A 19,775-nucleotide genomic window follows, 5' to 3' on the forward strand; every position below is an offset into this window, starting at 1 on the left:
CTGAAATGTAGGGTTACGCAGGAATCGAATGAAGGGTAGAGCCATGGGTCGTATCACATCTGAAATGCAACATCCACTGTTCGAAGTGCCGTGAGTGCGAACAAGAGGTGACCGAGACGTGTAACCAATGGCACCCCATACCATCACGTCGGGTGATATGCCCGTATGGCGATGACGAATACACGCTTCCAATGTGCGTTCACCGCGATGTCGCCAAACATGGATGCGACCATCATGATGCTATAAACAGAACCTGGATTCATCCGAAAAAATGACGTTTTGCCATTCGTGCACCCAGGTTCGTCGTTGAGCACACCATCGCAGGCGCTCCTGTCTGTGATGCAGCGTCAAGGGTAACCGCAGCCATGGTCTCCGAGCTGATAGTCCATGCTGCTGCAAACGTCGTCAAACTGTTCGTGTAGATGGTTGTCGTCTTGCAAACGTCCCCATCTGTTGACTCAGGGATCGAGATGTGGCTGCACGATCCGTTACAGCCATGCGGATAAGATGCCTGTCATCTCGACTGCTAGTGATACGAGGCCGGAGGGGTGGCCGTGCGGTTCTAGGCGCTACAGCCTGGAGCCGAGCGACCGCTACGGTCCCAGGTACGAATCCTGCCTCGGGCATGGATGTGTGTGATGTCCTTAGGTTAGTTAGGTTTAATTACTTCTAAGTTCTAGGCGACTGATGACCTCAGCCGGCCGCGGTGGTCTCGCGGTTCTAGGCGCGCAGTCCGGAACCGTGCGACTGCTACGGTCGCAGGTTCGAATCCTGCCTCGGGCATGGATGTGTGTGATGTCCTTAGGTTAGTTAGGTTTAAGTAGTTCTAAGTTCTAGGGGACTGATGACCACAGCAGTTGAGTCCCATAGTGTTCAGAGCCATTTGAACCATTTTTTTGATGACCTCAGAAGTTAAATCGCATGGTGCTCAGAACCATTTGAACCATTTTTAGTGATACGAGGCCGTTGGGATCCAGCACGGCGATCCGTATTACCCTCCTGAACCCACCGATTCCATATTCCGCTAACAGTCATTGGATCTCGACCAACGCGAGCACCAATGTCGCGATAAGATAAACCGCAATCGCGATAAGCTACAATCCGACCTTTATCGAAGTCGGAAACGTGATAGTACGCATTTCTCCTCCTTATACGAGGCATCACAACAACGTTTCACCAGGCAACGCCGGTCAACGCCGGTCAACTGCTGTTTGTGTATGAGAAATCGGTTAGCAACTTTCCTCATGTCAGCACGTTGTAGGTGTCGCCACCGGCGCCAACCTTGTGTGAATGCTCTGAAAATCTAATCATTTGCATATCACAGTATCTTCTTCCCGTCGGTTAAATTTTGCGTTTGTAGCACGTCATCTGCGTGGTGTAGCAATTTTAATGGCTAGTAGTGTATTAATACGGTTTAGGACTGTATGCGCATTATTATGGAGAAATTTTAATGCGGTGTAAATAACATACCACTGACATAACATTGTTTTTTTCTGTTTTAAAAATATATTTATAGTAATTTTTCTTTGTTGAATCACATTTGATGTGTTACATATTGGCACAAGAGATTCATTTTGATGTTCTGTTCCATTCTCGTTTGCTGTGCATTGTGAACTAATGGAAATAAATAATTGGTTTATCTGAAATAAAAACGTGCGAGCACCACCCACTCTTCACCATGATTAACAGCTTTGCATATTATGCAACATTCCAGTCATGATTTGGGACACAATGGAAACACCATGACATTGAAACAACAACGTAATGTATTCCTGACTATATTAGCTAAATAAGAGTCGCCTAGTCATTTGAGAAGTTACAGGAAATATATTTCACAAATAGAAGTCGATTGCACGATTACCTAACTTTTATTGAAAATTAAAAAAAAAAAACATAATGAAATGTAACTGAAATGTTACTCTTGAGTAACAAATACACAGAGAATTAACATCAAATACTGAAGCTAATTATGTGGGTCTTTGGCTGACATCGTTAGGTAGACTGAAAGGAGAAGAAAATCATCATCTGCACTACTCGCATTTTCAAATTACTAAGAGAAATAATCCCATGAACCCCACGCCCAAGATAAAGAAAGAACCAGTTAAATGCGAGTTTCTCAGAGTATAGGCTTTGAAATATGAAACTAATGTCTCCTGCTACTAGCAAAAAGCGATAGTTACATCTTAGAACTGCACAGTTAACACAGGACAATAGCCAAGAAGCGAGTGATAAGAATTCAAAGTTCTTTGTCTCAGCCCAATCTCCGTTGGAGAGGCGACATCTTACTTGTAGCCAAGACAACGATTGCGAATGTGCAATAGAGGGGAACGCTGTAGTGATTTCCCTGACACCGTGTACAAATACGCATAAATAATTTATTACATTGGTACTAAGTTTGAACGGCCTTTTACTATTGGAAGACGTAATACACACTGTGACTTTTAGGAAGCGGGGGGGCGGGGGGGGGGGGGCAATGGGACAGGATTGGACAGACAGAAATGCTGTCGAAATCGTTCGAAATTTCTCACGTTTCAGGATAACGAAAAGACGGGTTGCTTGTTGATATTCGTGCTCAGTAGATAGAACCCCTGCAGATGCGCTCAAGAGATTAACACTAGGAAACCGGAAGGTCAGAATTCACCGAACAGGCCCTGGGAATCTACCCAAAGTAATACCCAGATCTGATAAAACCTTTGCAGCCGCTACTAGAGAGTAAAATCGGATTGTCCCCGAATCCGCTTCCTTGCGTGGGAATCTTTCATCTAAATCTTAACAGTTTGTACTGACAAACTTTTTAATGAAATAGATGTAAATGAACCGATGCAGGTCGCATCAGATGTGGCTCGCATGTGATTCGGTGAGCCCTTGTAGTGAAAAGACGCAATTTTCGTCCGACAGTTATACAGTATGTGGATTTGTTGCATATTTTATTTCCCTGTCGTTTGCCTTCGATACAGAGTATGCTGTTATTCATGTGTGGCTTCACAAGTGGATCGATAATTTGACTTGTATGCCGTATCTCATGCGACATTGTGTACACTGCTGTTGTACACGGCCCAGTGAAAATGAAATGTCGTGTGACGAGGGCCTCCCGTCGGGTAGACCGTTCGCCTGGTGCAAGTCTTTCGATTTGACGCCACTTCGGCGACTTGCGCGTCGAATGGGGATGATTAGGACAACACAACACCCAGTCCCTGAGCGGAGAAAATCTCCGAACCAGCCGGGAATCGAACCCGGTCCCTTTGGATTGACAGTCCCGTTGAATTGACATGACCACCTGTCAAAAGCCTAAATAACGAGCAGGAAGAGAGTGAGTGAGGTTCAAGGGTTCTAGAAGATTCCAGTACCAGTTGCTTTAGTTTTGCCGGTTGAGGATCCATCGCGCGAACAGCCCGATCGTGGTTGCCCCACAGAATCTCTATTGGGTTTCAATCGGGAATTTTGGTGGTCAGGGGTGTACGTAAACTCCACCTAGCGCTCTTAGAACCACGCACGAACACTTCGAGGGGTGTGACACCTTGCATTGCCCTGCTGGTGGAAGTCATCCTACCGAGGAAAAACAAACTGCGAGTAGGGGCGGACATGATTCCCAAGGATAGATGCTTACTTGTTTTGATACATTGTGCCTTCCACAGTAGCAGATTGCCAACAGAATGCGACAATAACACGTCTCCGCTGTGTCCTTTCAGACGTTTCACGCCATAGAGGCCGATGGAACATAAAACGCGGTTCATCTGTAAAGGTCAGTTGCGATAATGGCGTGAAAATTCCGGCCTTCGTCGTCGATGAACAGTAGTCAGCATGGGCGGATGAACCAGTCACCTGCTGCGGAGGACTATACGCAGCAACGTTCGCTTGTTGGTAGCCCCTTGGTTCATCTGGGCGGTCAGTTGCTCAACTGTTGCACGTCTATTCGTCCGTACTCACCTCCGCAGGCGTCGTTGACCCCTATATCTATGGCCTGTGGTGCACCACAGTTGCTTCGTCGCCGGTTTTGGATAGCGCCATTTTGCAATGCGTGGTGTACTTTAACCACTGTGGCACATGAACAGTTTACAAACTTAGCCGTTTTGAAATGCTTCCACCATTGGCCCGAAAGCCAATGGTCATGACCATTTGTAAGTCAGGTAAACCGCTCCGTTTCCGCATTACTACGACTACACCCACGTCCCCCCGAAACGCTAGACATATCGTCCACTGCTAGTGCTGCCATCTGCTCTTTGAGTGGTTATTGCACGTTGACGTCGACCATAAACAGTGGTCACATTAATGTGACTGAACCATGTACGTGTGTTTGCTAATTACCTAGTAATCGAAACTGGCCAATCATACAGGAAATATATGGTATAAATACACCGCCTACGACAGACAATCTTTTCTTTTACTAAATATTTAGAGGCTGGGGTCCCGCACACAAGGCCGGCCGCGGTGGTCTAGCGGTTCTGGCGCTGCAGTCCGGAACCGCGGGACTGCTACGGTCGCAGGTTCGAATCCTGCCTCGGGCATGGGTGTGTGTGATGTCCTTAGGTTAGTTAGGTTTAAGTAGTTCTAAGTTCTAGGGGACTTATGACCTAAGATGTTGAGTCCCATAGTGCTCAGAGCCATTTGAACCATTTTTGAACCCGCACACAAGATTATGTCGGTTGTATGATCTTCACGTCTTCATCATCGTCATTTATCCCCATTAGGTCGGAGGAAGGCAAGGGCAAACCTCCTCCACTAGGACCTTGCCTAGTACGGCGGTGCGGGTCTACCGCATCGTTCCCCTACGCTCTGTCGAGCAGTATGGGACTTCATCATCATCATCATCATCATCATCATCATCATCATCATCATCATCATGATCTTCACACTGGCACACAAAGCAGTTGAAAACGAGCTAACCTTGATGTACAGAGAAAATGAAGACGCCTCTGGGATTCAAATTAACTTCTCACATAATCTCAACTGAGGAAAGCACCGGCTTCGCACCTACGTAGTATATACTAAAACATTCTAAGCTGTTTCAAACAAACCAGCACTAGTATTATGCTTGGGACAAAATACATGAAGAGATCCTCCAACTTCAGAGAGAAAATGCTGAACCCATAAGAACAAGGTGATACAGCAGCTGGCTGTGGTGATTTCTTACCATGTAACTGGTGCTGTCGGTGTTTGGCCGCGCATAGCGAGTAAATACGGGATGTCTGTACACGACCAACATTGGGACGTTCTCCTCAAAGTAATGAAGAGGAAGACTGTGATTAGCTGTGAGGAGGTTGGCAGCAAGAGAAAAGCGCGTTCGTGTCGATAGCATCTCGCAGTGGTCGTCACTTCAGATGCAAGCTAACAGAATGGGGCTGGAGCGATGAATGGGTTTGGGACTGCTGAGCTCTGGACTTTTATGACCTTGGACTTCCTGCACTTCGGTGAGCTTGCAAGTCTAAAAAAGTAGAGCCTTTGCCAACTACTAGGAGCAGCAGAGACCAAGTACTAACATAGAGAACTGACCACATATTTTGCTGACGGAGGTCCCAACTGTTGACAGTCATTACTGTATCCTCGTGCCCATGCAAGTAAGAGGAAGAAGCTGCTTGATCTTAACGGCGTTTTAACAGTTACCACTATTTTGAGCAAGTTATCACCTTTTCTCCGAATTATCACAACCGAAATCCGATTTAGGATTTCAGTTCCTGAGTACTTCAATAATAAGTTTACGGTCCCCATCCTCTTGGAATTTTTAGCAAGGATTTACTTTGCGCCGGTCGGAGTGGCCTTGCGGTTCTAGGCGCTACAGTCTGGAACCGGGCGACCACTACGGTCGCAGGTTCGAATCCTGCCTCGGACATGGATGTGTGCGATGTCCTTAGGTTAGTTCTACATCTACATTTATACTCCGCAAACCACCCAACGGTGTGTGGCGGAGGGCACTTTACGTGCCACTGTCATTAACTTCCTTTTCTGTTCCAGTCGCGTATGGTTCGCGGGAAGAACGACTGTCTGAAAGCCTCCGTGCGCGCTCGAATCTCTCTAATTTTACGTTAGTGATCTCCTCGGGAGGTATAAGTAGGGGGAAGCAATATATTCGATACCTCATCCAGAAACGCACCCTCTCGGAAACTAGCGAGTAAGCTACACCGCGATGCAGAGCGCCTCTGTTGCAGAGTCTGCCACTTGAGTTTGCTAAACATCTCCGTAACGCTATCACGGTTACCAAATAACCCTGTGACGAAACGCGCCGCTCTTCTTTGGATCTTCTCTATCTCGTCCGTCAACCCGATCTGGTACGGATCCCACACTGATGAGCAATACTCAAGTATTGGTCGAACGAGTGTTTTGTAAGCCACCTCCTTTGTTGATGGACTACATTTTCTAAGGACTCTCCCAATGAATCTCAACCTGGTACCCGCCTTACCAACAATTAATTTTATGTGATCATTCCACTTCAAATCGTTCCGCACGCATACTCCCAGATATTTTTCAGAAGTAACTGCTACCAGTGTTTGTTTCGCTATCATATAATCATACAATAAAGGATCCTTCTTTCTATGTATTCGCAATACATTACATTTACCTATGTTAAGGGTCAGTTGCCACTCCCTGCACCAAGTGCCTATCCGCTGCAGATCTTCCTGCATTTCGCTACAATTTTCTAATGCTGCAACTTCTCTGTATACTACAGCATCATCCGCGAAAAGCCGTATGGAACTTCCGACACTATCTACTAGGTCATTTATATATATTGTGAAAAGCAATGGTCCCATAACACTCCCCTGTGGCACGCCAGAGGTTACTTTAACGTCTGTAGACGTGTCTCCATTGAGAACAACATGCTGTGTTCTGTTTGCTAAAAACTCTGAAATCCAGCCACACAGCTGGTCTGATATTCCGTAGGCTCTTACTTTGTTTATCAGGCGACAGTGCGGAACTGTATCAAATGCCTTCCGGAAGTCAAGGAAAATAGCATCTATCTGGGAGCCTGTATCTAATATTTTCTGGGCCTCATGAACAAATAAAGCGAGTTGGATCTCACACCATCGCTGTTTCCGAAATCCATGTTGATTCCTACAGAGTAGATTCTGGGTTTCCAAAAACGACATGATACGCGAGCAAAAAACATGTTCTAAAATTCTACAACAGATCGACGTCATAGATATAGGTCTATAGTTTTGCGCATCTGCTCGACGACCCTTTTTGAAGACTGGGACTACCTGTGCTCTTTTCCAATCATTTGGAACCTTCCGCTCCTCTAGAGACTTGCGGTACACGGCTGTTAGAAGGGGGACAAGTTCTTTCGCGTACTCTGTGTAGGATCGAATTGGTATCCCGTCAGGTCAAGTGGACTTTCCTCTGTTGAGTGATTCCAGTTGCTTTTCTATTCCTTGGACACTTATTTCGATGTCAGCCATTTTTTCGTTTGTGCGAGGATTTAGAGAAGGAACTGCAGTGCGGTCTGCCTCTGTGAAACAGCTTTGGAAAAAGGTGTTTAGTATTTCAGCTTTACGCGTGTCATCCTCTGTTTCAATGCCATCATCATCCCAGAGTGTCTGGATATGCTGTTTCGAGCATGAATTAGTTCTAAGTTCTAGGCGACTGATGACCTCAGAAGTTGAGTCGCATAGTGCTCAGAGCCATTTGAACCATTTATTTTGCAATCGAAATTTAGGGAATATGAAATAAAATTAACAGCTCTAATACGATTTCTCCCGCGCGTTGGTCTGTAGGAAAGGGTATGTAATCGCTAATTAGACGGGTGTATTTTAAATTGTTAAGTTTCGCTCTATTTGTTACACTCCTTGCTTGGGCGCACACATGTGCGTCCCTATATGTGCCGAGTCTGGGAAGGGCCGTTGTGTTACACCATTTTGCAACACAATACTGTCAACAAAGATTATTTTTTACTGTTTACAAAGCTCGGCAAAAATTCTATTTGTTGTTATAAGTTCGCACCAAGCGACATCTGACACAAGAGACTGGACAAATGCTCACTGCTGCCCAGAGACTTTCACAGTGAGATGTCGAGTACTGAAATTGTGTTACGTGGTCAGACTAATCTCAGTTCAGGGTTTCATTTGTCTTGAAAGCTTTCTGAGTGGATTCCTTCTTAGCAGTAATGCCCTCGAAGAAGGCGTGTAATGTTCTACGACATTTTAATTATACACATTATAGATGTGACACATACTTTACATGACTATGATCACATCGAGGTGTTGAAGTATACTGTTTACCCATGATCTTAATGAAGATCGTAAAATTAGCAGCTCTTTGTCATTTAACGAGATACAGTATTTCATATGTCTGCGCTACCAGACTACATGAGGAAACTTTATTAAATGTGGGTATCACTCTTCTTGACAATGGATAAGAAAGGAAAAAGTTTATCTTGGAGCAAATAAATGCCAAAAATTTTCGAGCTGACACATCTCAATAAGTAGTTTTCTTCAAGCGACGTGGCGTGTCTTTACTCTTGTGATGCTTCGAGTTTATTGTAAAACGAAAATAGTGTTCGAAGGTATGGAAGTATCTGTTTCAGTTTGAAATAGGAGGTCGCCTTTGGTTACTATTATTACCATAATTATGTTTTCCATATTAATGATGTTCAACCATCAGAAAACACCCAGTAGGAGAGTAGGAGAAACAAGAGAAATCATCCATTCATGTGGGACTCGATAGTACTTTGGTCTAATCTCAACAACTTGCTGGCACACCACTTAAAAATTCGTGTACCCTATTTAGTCGCAGTAGTTGGTTGACACAGGAAAGAAAGTCGTGGCGGGCCACGTGGAGCCAGTCGGAAGTTGATGGCTCAAAGAAATGTCTTCAGGGCTCTGGAGAACCTTTCCTGTAGCCCACACCTTGTCTAATGCGACTTCATCTTCTTTCTGTAAGTGGAACTCCACTGATATAGTTGCTGACATTTCAGTGCAGCCGTTCAGCGAGATTACCCCAGCAAACTGTCGGAAAGCACTTGAAAAAATCGGTCTGACGATATTTTAAAAGGATCGAAAGAGGTAGACACCGAGTTCGTCCACATCACGTTTTAGATTTGTTGAATGTACGCTGTTAATCAAATTTTATTTTCTGCGCGTTTAAAACGAGTTCAGTAATTAAGCACAGAGATTTAAAACGAAGCTTTATCGCAGTGCAGTTGCCTGTGACAGGATTAATTTATTGCTTTTGACGGTTGGGTTTAATCACGGTGGACGAGCCGCATGCGTTTTGCGTCTCTGTACATTGTTTTCCCCTCAAATATGTTTTTATTTGTGTTTTTCAGACGTGCATATTGCGTATTTTATATTTCATGTTATCTGAAATACGCATTTGAATGTTTAGAGTTAAAGTTGTGTATTTTCAGTGCCACTACATTGCAATGAAACAATAATTATTTCATTTCACTTCACTGTTTATAGCTGACCACAAAAATAGCGCAAGCGCACATTGTTTAAAGTAATTTCCAAACATTTTTGTTTCTCCTACGTAGTTCGATAACATTGAAAAGAAAGATAGTATCATTACATCACGATGGGTACGAAACGAAAACAGAAATTAAGAAGTAAGATTACACTTAAATGTAATACTTCCAATTTACTGTCGAAGCTATTTTTTCTGCAGTTCAGTATCGGTGAGTGAACTAACTAATCTCATCACTATGTACTAATGGTGTGCCTAATTTCTAGAGTATTCTTGACCTGCTGTCTCGAAACATGTTTTACTAAAGCTCCTCATATTGTGGTTGGATAACAGTATTTTAAACATGGAAAACTGAACAACAATCAGTATTTTTGGAACATCTGTGACATCCGCCAGCATGCCACTGTTTCACCCACCTGTCTACCGTTCTTCGCACTGTTGTCGATCGCTCCGGGTTTTATTATTGGCAGTTTGTGTTCCATATTGTACACATGTTATAGGGATTTTAACTGCATCATGTGAGTGCGTTTACGAATCAGCTAAACACATCAGATATAACATTAATAGTTACTCCACAAACAGCTCTGTTCATGAGCATGGAACAAGATCAAGACTGAACTTGCAAGAAAGAAAAAACATTTAACATAAAACATTTTCTACCAACGAGTAAAACTGTGCAATGAATTGTCCGCGGAGATTAAGGAGTATAATAAAGAAAATTATTTAAAAAGGTACTTAAAAATTCCCTGTCAAGCAATTCATTACTTACAGTGATGGATTATACAGGTAATACGGAGTAGGCGTATGGTAAAAATGTAACACAAATAAATAATAATAACGATAATGAATCATCTATTATTTCACGTAACACTTTCACACCGTTTTTTTCTGAAATAATTTGCTCCCAAAGCTATGCAATGTATAATACTGACACTTTATCAACTTCCTGCGCTCGACACCTTGTTCACTCTTTATAGAGGTATGCTGACTCAGTTTTTAAGGCTAGCAAATGGGAAGGAAGTTGCGGCACACAAAATGGGAATCAAACATCGTCGCTATGGACCTCACGTCAGCTATTAGTGTCAGTAGTGTTCATTATGAAACTGTGTGTTTATAGTGTTTGTAGTGTATGTACTGACTGACAGTGAGAAGTGAATGAACAGTGTAACACTGTGCAAAATAGTATTGGACACTAGGGATACACCAAATGTGGCATCACAGATTTTGTATTAGGGTGGGTGGAAGCTCCAATCGACGTCCGGCCACCCTGATTTAGGTTTTTCATGGTTTCCGTGAATTACTTCAGGCAAATGCCGGGATGATTCTACTACGATGCCACGGCCAACTACCTGTCCCATTCTTGACAAACTATACCTGTAGGTCTATAAATGTCTGTGCATGTGAATTACGTTATTTTTGTTGTTCTTAAACCGTAATATTGTTCTTGTAAATTTGACCTACGGATGAATAAAACTACTACTACTACTACTACTAATACTCATACAACAACAACAGTTACTAGTACTACAACATTATGCAACAGTACAGGTCCTATTGTTGTTGTTTTCTGTTCAAGACTGGTTTGATGCAACACTCCATGCTACCCTATGCTGTGCAAGCCTCTTCAGCTCCAAGTAACTACTGCAACTTACATCCATCTGAATCTGCTTACTAATACTTTACGATTTTTACCCCCCACAGTTCTCTCCAATACTACATTGATGTCTTAGAATGTGTCCTGTCAACAGATTACTTCTTCTAATCAGGTTGTGACACAAATTTCTTTTCTCCCCAGTTCTATTCTTCTGTACCACCACATTTCAAAAGTTTCTATTCTCTTCTTGTCTAAACTGTCTATCAACCATGTTTCACTTCCATACATGGCTGCACGCAAATAGTTTCAGAAAAGACTTCCTGGCAATTAAATCGATATGAGATGTTGTTAATTTTCTCTTCTTCACAAACACTTTGCTTGCCATCTCCAGTCTATATTTTACATCCTCTCTACTTCGGCCATCATCAGCTATTTTTCTGCCCAAATAACAAAACTCGTCTACTAACTTAAGTGTCTCGTTTCATAATCTAATTCACTCAGCATCACCTGATTTAATTCGACATTACATTATCCTTGTTTTTATTTTGTTGATATTTACTTTATATCCTCCTTTCAAGACACTGTCCATTCCGTTCAACTGCTTAGTTCTTTGCTGTCTCTGACAAAATTACAGTGTCATAGGCAAGTCTCAAAGTTTTTGTTTCTTCTCCTTGAACTTTAATTCTTGCTCCTTTACTGCTTGCTCAGTGTACAGATTGAACGACATCGGCGAATAGGCTACAACGCTCACTCTGTTCTCAACCACTGCTCCCTTTCACGCCCCTCGATTCTTATAACTACTGTCTGGTTTCTGTATAAGTTGCAAATAGCCTTTCAATCCTTGTATTGTGTCCGTGCTAGCTCTAGAATTTCACAGAAAGTATTCCCGTCAACATTGTCAGAAACCTTCTCTAACTATGCAAATGCTGTAAACGTGGGTTTGCCTTTCCCTAACCTCTCTTCCAAGATAAGTCGAAGGGTCAATATTGCCTCATGCAGTATAATATAGAGGATGGCAGTGAATACATTCCATTTTGACATTTACTAAAGGTTCTTTCTGTTCCATTTATGGGTGACGACTGGTTACTGGCATACTGTAGAGAAATATGGCGCACGGCTATAACCAGCCAAAAATAAAGGCATAAAAAATTAATGGTTTTCGCTTTGAATATATACCCCAGCCTGCACGTTTTTCTGTTCGAGCACCAAGCGACTGGCATGTGTTTAGCCCTTCATGGACGCACCAGTTACCAAGAAGTTTCAGGGAGGGAAAAGTGAAAAAAGTGGCACAATGCTGGTCAACACAACCTCTCGTTACGTGAAATCTGAGAATTAGCTAATGTTAACACACTTGCAATGAACGCATCAGAGTTTATAAAAGTGATACCATCCTTTTATCCCCGTTGCACATGTTGCATGCATATAAAGGTTAGGAAAGAATTTTGTGTTTCGTAATCTGTGAAAATTTACTGGTGTTGAATGAAATGATTCAGTAGAATATTCTAAGATTTGACTTTTTCTGTTAAATTTATTAATAGCTTTTGGGCATCACACGTACAGCTATCCTCCGTATGATTTTGTTACATTTAAGTCTGTAACAGACTGAAACCGTTAAGCAACAACAATTAATAATTACATTCATTTAACCTGAAATTAAATTGAAAATATAAGAAAATTAAAATACTTAAATTAGTAAAAATGGAGTGTTTATAATAGAAGTCGTACTTAGTACAGTATGAAAAAGAGCGCATTTGCTGTTTTCTTATTTGTCACTCTGATTTACAAAGTTTTAGGTCACTAAAAGGGTGTAAGGGGCTCCGGAACGCCCTATACTTGCAATGTTAAAATAACGCTTATAAATTACATCTTTCCTCACAAAGTATTTGATGTAGGAAGTTGAACTTTTTACAGATTATTTATTGGAATATGGGCTACAACTTAACATAGGGATTTTACAAAATTTTAGTTCAGTTATTAAAGATGATTTTTTTTCAATTGTAATGAAAATTCACAACATTTTTTTGCAATTTTTTATTTATATATTCAAAAGTATACAGTTTTTTTGGAAAAAGGCTGTGTTAAATTATGCAGAAGGTACTGTGTAACATTACTGAAAGTTTGAAACAAATATGTTTGGAAGATCCTTAGAAAACATGTAATTAGTATGAGAAAATAAAAGTTTTGGGAATCGAGCGACAAAGATTGGATTAACTTTTTAGTGCATTCCAGGTCCATAGGATGGATTATCTTCATCCTCTGCAAACTCCTCCTCCAGCTTCCTCTTGTTCCTCCTCCTGTTTACTCTTGCTTGTATTTCTAGACTCTTTACAGCCCTGTCTGCAGCCCGAAGGCGTTCCTTGTCTAAAGCAAGCATCGCTCGTTGTTGTGTTCGTAGATTTTGCTACCATTTTCTTCAGTTGCAGTTACTGCAACACTGTTCCAAAAGGTGGTCATGTATGAACACTTATCACATTTCAGTTGTATTTCACTAGCAAGTCCTACGTGCTTTATTATGGAGAGTTCCAGACCAACTTCACTACAATGAATACATCTTACACAGTTTGATTAAATTCCTTTGAGAACCGACATATCAAATATTTCATTCACATCCGATTCGCCCATAAAACATTCATAGTTTTCACTCATTGAACTAAGCTTCTTCTGTGAAGTATTTTCTTTCCCACTTTGACTGCTATGGGCAGGTGTACTTGAGAGGTTAGGTTCACTCACTTGGTTATCGTCTTTATTGTTTACAGTAATAACACATACCTTTGGCTTTCCAACATTTCTCCTTTTCTTAAAAGCCTTCAGAGGATTTATAATAACTTTACTTTTACTCATTATTATACTTCAACAAAACAGAGACTCAAGAAACAGAATTAATTACGAATATTTTCGAGATAACGACAGAGTAAATAAACATGAAACAATCGACAATCACACCAGCGATATATATTGAACCATCACAGGTTAGCCACAACACATACTTTATCTCACATCACTAAAATGTACCTGATGAACACGGACATTAATAATAACACCATTTGACAGCAGTTTAACAGCGCCACAGTGGGTCACGCCCATGTAGAACACATTTCAAAAAAAAATTAAAAATAGTTGTAATCTTCGGAATTGAATAAATTATATATCTATTAAAAGGTAATAGTCTGCAGATTCAGAAAACGCAAAAAAGTAAAAATTGAACTTTTCACGATTTTGAGCCTTTCCGGAGCCCCTTAAATGTTCGTGGTAATGTAATGCCAGAGTAAATCACGAGCTGAAATAGTATCGTGGTTTCCTGCTGTCTACTGTCACAGCCGAAGCAAATGCGATTAACATCTTCCTGATTGCCGCGTTCACGTAGAGGAAGTGCGACCATCCGAGTCGGTAGAGATGCTGCCGAAATCTCCTATGATTTAACCGAAAGGTACGCCAGTATCACATTGTTTGCCTCTTTCAACAGTACTTTTCTATCGTTACCGAATTTATAACAAATCAGTATGCTTAGCAGCTTTGAAGATTACATTTTAACGTCCCGTCGACGGCGAAGTCATTTAAAAACGGATGACAAATTCGGATGTGAAGAACGTCGACGGCAGCATTTTCTGCCTTTAACGATTTAGGGAAACTACTGAAAAATGTGGCAGGTCGGACAGAAAAAAACCCCGATCCTGCCGAATGTGACTCCAGTGCCTTAATGACTGCCCCACTTCTCACGGTCAGAGCTTTGAAAACACTCTATGTTTAATATTTATAGTTGCAAAATGTCATGAGTCAGTGAGAAACGTAGGTAGCTTAATTAAAACGTACAAATGCGACAAACGTGTTGTTGATGCTTGATTTGATTTTTTTATACTTTCATTAGGTCAGTGTGGGGGCCAGTAATTCAGTTATCGTTGGGTACGTGAAAGGGCCAAGAGACTGGCGGTGGCTGCTGCCAGAGAGAGAGAGAGAGAGAGAGAGAGAGAGGAAGAAGGAGAGAGACAGACAGACAGACAGAGGAGGGAGAGAGGCGATTCGACAAAGAGCACCGATTAATTGTTTGACGTGAAAGATTTCACGAATACACCGAGGATTCCGTTTCCTATTTGATACTCTAATAGGAAGCACTCCGTATTTCGGTTTCTGTGTAATAAGCTATTTATGTACAGTGCATGTTTTCCAAGTTGTTACACTGACGCCCAGCACTGTATAGTGCCCTTGATAAAGGGTCGCCTGAACAATCGCTAGAACCCGTAGGCAAAAGAATTTATTGTCTCGAAGTACCACAGAATTTGATGTAATCGTAAACATAGTATCATGAATTCGAATTACGAACAGGCCGTATTGTTATGAAGCACTAATCTATGCAACAGATGTGTCGACTGCCTGTGCTGTGGTGCCCTTCAGAGCGACTGAACTGCTGGATTCTGAGAAAGGTCTTCCCTACACATGGTGATTCGGCTGCCCCTGCCGATGTCGTTTTATGCTACCAGCAATGTTATATCGAGCCTTCAAAAATCATACTCCAAATAAGAGAGACAAGAAAAGGTCGACTGCCGGATATAGTGGTAGGAGGGAGTGCCACGAGCAACATTCTAGGAATCGTGACTGGTGAGGGACGAGTGTGAGGATGGAAATGCCTTTGAAGGTCACTTTCCTACGTTTTTCTTGAATAACTCCAAAACCGTGGCCTCCATCGAAAACGTACCCTAGTACAAAATTTAACTACATTACTTTTTCCACAAAAGCGTCGTGATCGTTTTTTCTGTAGGTCTATCAGTTTGCACGTAGCGAGCGAGAGGCCTGAAACTCTCGTGCGTGGTTTCTGAAGGCCAGATATAACACTGCAGGCTGGATAAGACTACATCATAGTTGCAGTTGTGTACACCGTCTTACTGTGGTTGTCAGGTGACTACCGGCGTCACATTCTGGTATCACAGTGGACAGTTACAAGTAAAGATGTCTGCCAGTCATCTGCTAGGTTAGTACAGACAATAGCCTGCCATGCAGCCAGTTCCCAATAGACGTCCTGGAACTGTCGAGTGCCAGCCCAGAAGGGGATGTCGGTAATCACCAGACAACCGAAATACGACAGGATGTGTAGGGAAGAGCATCCCAGAATCGAGCAGTTTGTTTGCTCTGAAGAGGACTGCTGCAAAGAAGGCCGAAACGTCTGGGGGTTTTATAATGACGCGACCTAACACTTAAGAGCGTTTTATTTAAATTGATCCTGATCTTGGAAGACCACTAACATAATGCAGTATTACGAAGCTAGAGAATTCTGCTATAAAATTGGAAATTTAAGAACCATATGGACGGGAATGGTGTATGTGACTGGGACGCCCCACAGTGGCACCTGTGTGAGGAGGGCCGGTGGTCGGCTGCAGAGGCGGCGGTTCTTCAGGAAATAGCTACCGCCGACTTGGCGCCGGCTCAAACAGTCTGCGCCTAATTTTAGGCGGGCAGCGCTCGCACTGTGCTGCGCTGCGCTGCGGGGCGCTGCGGCTTGTACACTGCCGGCGGCGTTAAGCGCGTTTCTGTCTGACTTCTGAGCGGACGAACGCTGGCAACCTCACGTGCGGCTATCATGATACCTGCAAGCAGGAGATGCAGCTGAAACATGTGCTGTATGAGATGGAAGGGGGACGACGCAAATTTGTTACTTTAGGTGTGGAAACTGGGTAAACTAGACCAGTGCTTCCACCCTGCGGAGGGTGAGAGTTTATTGGGTGGGTGCGGTGATAAGGGGGGGGAGATCGTAGAAATCTCAGTAGAAAGCAGATAAATGTGGTCAGACAAATCAAAAACCTTATATTCTTATTACTGCTGGAAAATTAGAAATTTGTGGTAAGGTCTTATGGGTCCAAACTGCTGAGGTCATCGGTTCCTAAACTTACACACTACTTAATCTAACTTAAACTAACTTACGCTAAGGACGACACACACACCCATGCCCGAGGGAGGGCTCGAACCTCCGACGGGGGGAGCTGCGTGGACCGTAACAAGACGCCCCAGCGCGGCTATTATAGTTAACGAGTGGATTTTTTGTACAGTTGGCAGCAACAGCTTTGCCTTGCACGACAACTAGTTATTGCTGGCACAACATATATTTTAGTCTTTAACAAGGAAAATCGGCAAACAGCCCCCAAACTTCAGAAGTTATTTTATTTTCACAACCAGTTTCGGCAATTCAATATGCCACCTTCAGGCCCCATGTGCACCTCATGTACTCATATAGACACTCAAATGTATCGATATTGGCATACTGGCGCTAACAGTTTCTGGATGTCGTGAATTCGTATTTTAAGTACTCCCTTTGAAACCTGTTGTCAAGTCTTCAAAGGAAGCACTTGAAATACGAATTCACGACATCCAGAAACTGATGGCATCAGTATGCGAATATCGATACGTTCGAGTGTATGTGGGACCTGAATGGCATACTGAACTGCCGAAACTGGTTGTGAAAATACAATAAAATAGCTTCTCAAATTTCACGGCTGCTTGTCGATTTTCCTTGTTAAATATTCGAGCAGCCGCTGTCCCACGTCTACAACGGATCGACAGAGATTCATTAGACTGTGCTCTGCATCTTAACTGAGCATTACACCTGTTCTCCTCCAGAGACGTAAATAGTATTTTTACTGGTTTGTACGTTGGGTGAAAATTTCTACTAAAAGAAGATTGTATAATGAAGAATACATAAATTATGGATTCGCTTTTATTGAAAAAGGTCATGTTCAACTGCCAGAGTGTATTGTGAGTTATACACTTTGGTGGCAAAAGTCTTGGGAAACCTCCTAATATCGTGTCGGACATCCTTTTGCCCAGCATAATACAGCAACTCGAGGTGTCATGGAATCGACAAGTCGTTAGAAGTCCCCTGCAGAAATATTAACCCGTGCTGCTTCTATAGCCGTCCATAATATCGGAACTATTCCCGATGCAGGAATCTGTGCACGAACTGACATGTCGATTATGTCCCATAAATGTTCGATGGACTAAGACGCATTCACCTGTGGACCAGTAGTCAATGAAAGAATATCCTTCCTGTCTTAGAACACTTTCCGTACCAACACAATTTGTTGGAACTTTTTGTTGATCGGAGATATCTTGTAACGTCAAGTGCAATAACAACTACTTCTCGGTTATAGGGACGGGGCCGTACCGAACGGGTGGCGTGATAACTCCCCCCCCCCTTTCCCCCTCCTCGGTGAGGGTGCAGATACATAGGGGTCATAAAACTGCCTGATAAAAAAAGAGAAGAACTAACCGGAAGAAGTACGTGAGTTCTGCTACCCTCGGCTCGAAAACAAACAGCATAATAAATAAACGAGTACTAACGAAAAGAACACGGTCTATGTGGAAGTAGCGCACTGTGCATTAGTTCACACAATTTCTTCGTACACAGCTAACGCTTCTTCATCAATGGAGTTCTCGCTGCTACTTCGCCACGATATCAAGAGATCACTTAGTTCGACGGGCGGGTGCTGACGCAAATATCCAATTTGTCAGAAGGATTTCGATTTTTGCCTGTTCCTGTCGACCTAGAACTTGACGAAGACTGAGTAAGAGTGCTTGAAAGCAAATGATAGAATTATACGTGAAACAGAAAACAAATGTCACATATATCACAACATTACAACTGTCTTTAATTTCCTGTCTGGTAATGACTTAAATCAAACTTTGTGTCTTATCTTGAAAAATGAGCAGCTGACTTTTGTGAAAAATACAGCAGGCACTGATAGAGCCGAGAAAGTTAACGAAACAGCTGTTTTCGAGTTCTGGGTGAAAGAGCTACTGAAGAGCAAAGACCCGACTTCCCATTTCCATATTTTGAAGTTTTTTTTTGTTTAAGTATGAATTAAGAGATGCTTATCCAAACGTGGAAGTAGCTTTGAGGATATTTATGACGATACCGGTGACTGATGCATCTAGTGAACGGAGTTTCAGTAAATTAAGGATGATATTAAATAAAGCTACTTAAGACAAAGTACGGATGTAAACAGACTGTCAAATTTGGCTATCTTGTCTATGCAATACGTCGCAGCTTCTGAACATGACACCAATGGCACAATCACTAACGTTTCTTCGCCGAAAGCACGGAAATGCGGAGAAAAGTTATAATAAAAACACAGTTTCTCGAAGGAATATTTTCTCAAGCCTTAATCACATTTTTTATTTCTTACTAATAGTGTAGCATTTTTAATTATTTATGAGGAGCAAATGAAATTTGAATTTTATTATACATCATAGTACAACCAATGCACAGTTTAAGTCATAAATACTAAGATTCTTTTTTTGCTTTAAGTTTTTTAGAAATTTTTTTACAGTTTCTAATTTATTTACTACAATGATAAGATTAATTTTTTGTGTGCGTTATACCTCGTCAGTAAGATTCATTTAGATAATGTTTTTAATGATTTCTATTAAACCTGTTAACAAAATAATAAAATTTGCTAAATCTCCAGAGAAAAATTTACAGGTAGATAGTTTTACGGGGAAAGGGGAAGGATAGTTATGGCAGGGACGCAGGATCACCTCGTTACGGTTCTGTACCGTGGTGAAGTGAGCAGCCCACCCGTAACGATCCTGTAGAGGAACTCGTCCCCATCAATGGTATCGCTGAAGAAATGGCTGTGCTGCATCTGAGCTATTCAAAAAATGGTTCAAATGGCTCTAAGCACTATGGGACTTAACTTCCGAGGTCATCGGTCCCCTAGACTTAGAACTACTTAAACCTAACTAACACCCATGCCCGAGACAGGATTCGAACCTGCGACCGTAGCAGCAGCGCCTAAAACCCCTCGGT

The 19,775-nt window shown here is 42.2% G+C and overlaps 1 protein-coding gene across 1 annotated transcript in view; it reads left to right on the forward strand.

Moving 5' to 3' along the window:
- Positions 1-19,775, forward strand: part of LOC126456317 (E3 ubiquitin-protein ligase lubel) — a 464,483-nt gene that overhangs the window by 114,956 nt on the left and 329,752 nt on the right. The window lies entirely within an intron of this gene.

This window comes from Schistocerca serialis, chromosome 2, assembly GCF_023864345.2.
Source record: "Schistocerca serialis cubense isolate TAMUIC-IGC-003099 chromosome 2, iqSchSeri2.2, whole genome shotgun sequence".
Lineage (NCBI taxonomy): Eukaryota > Metazoa > Arthropoda > Insecta > Orthoptera > Acrididae > Schistocerca > Schistocerca serialis.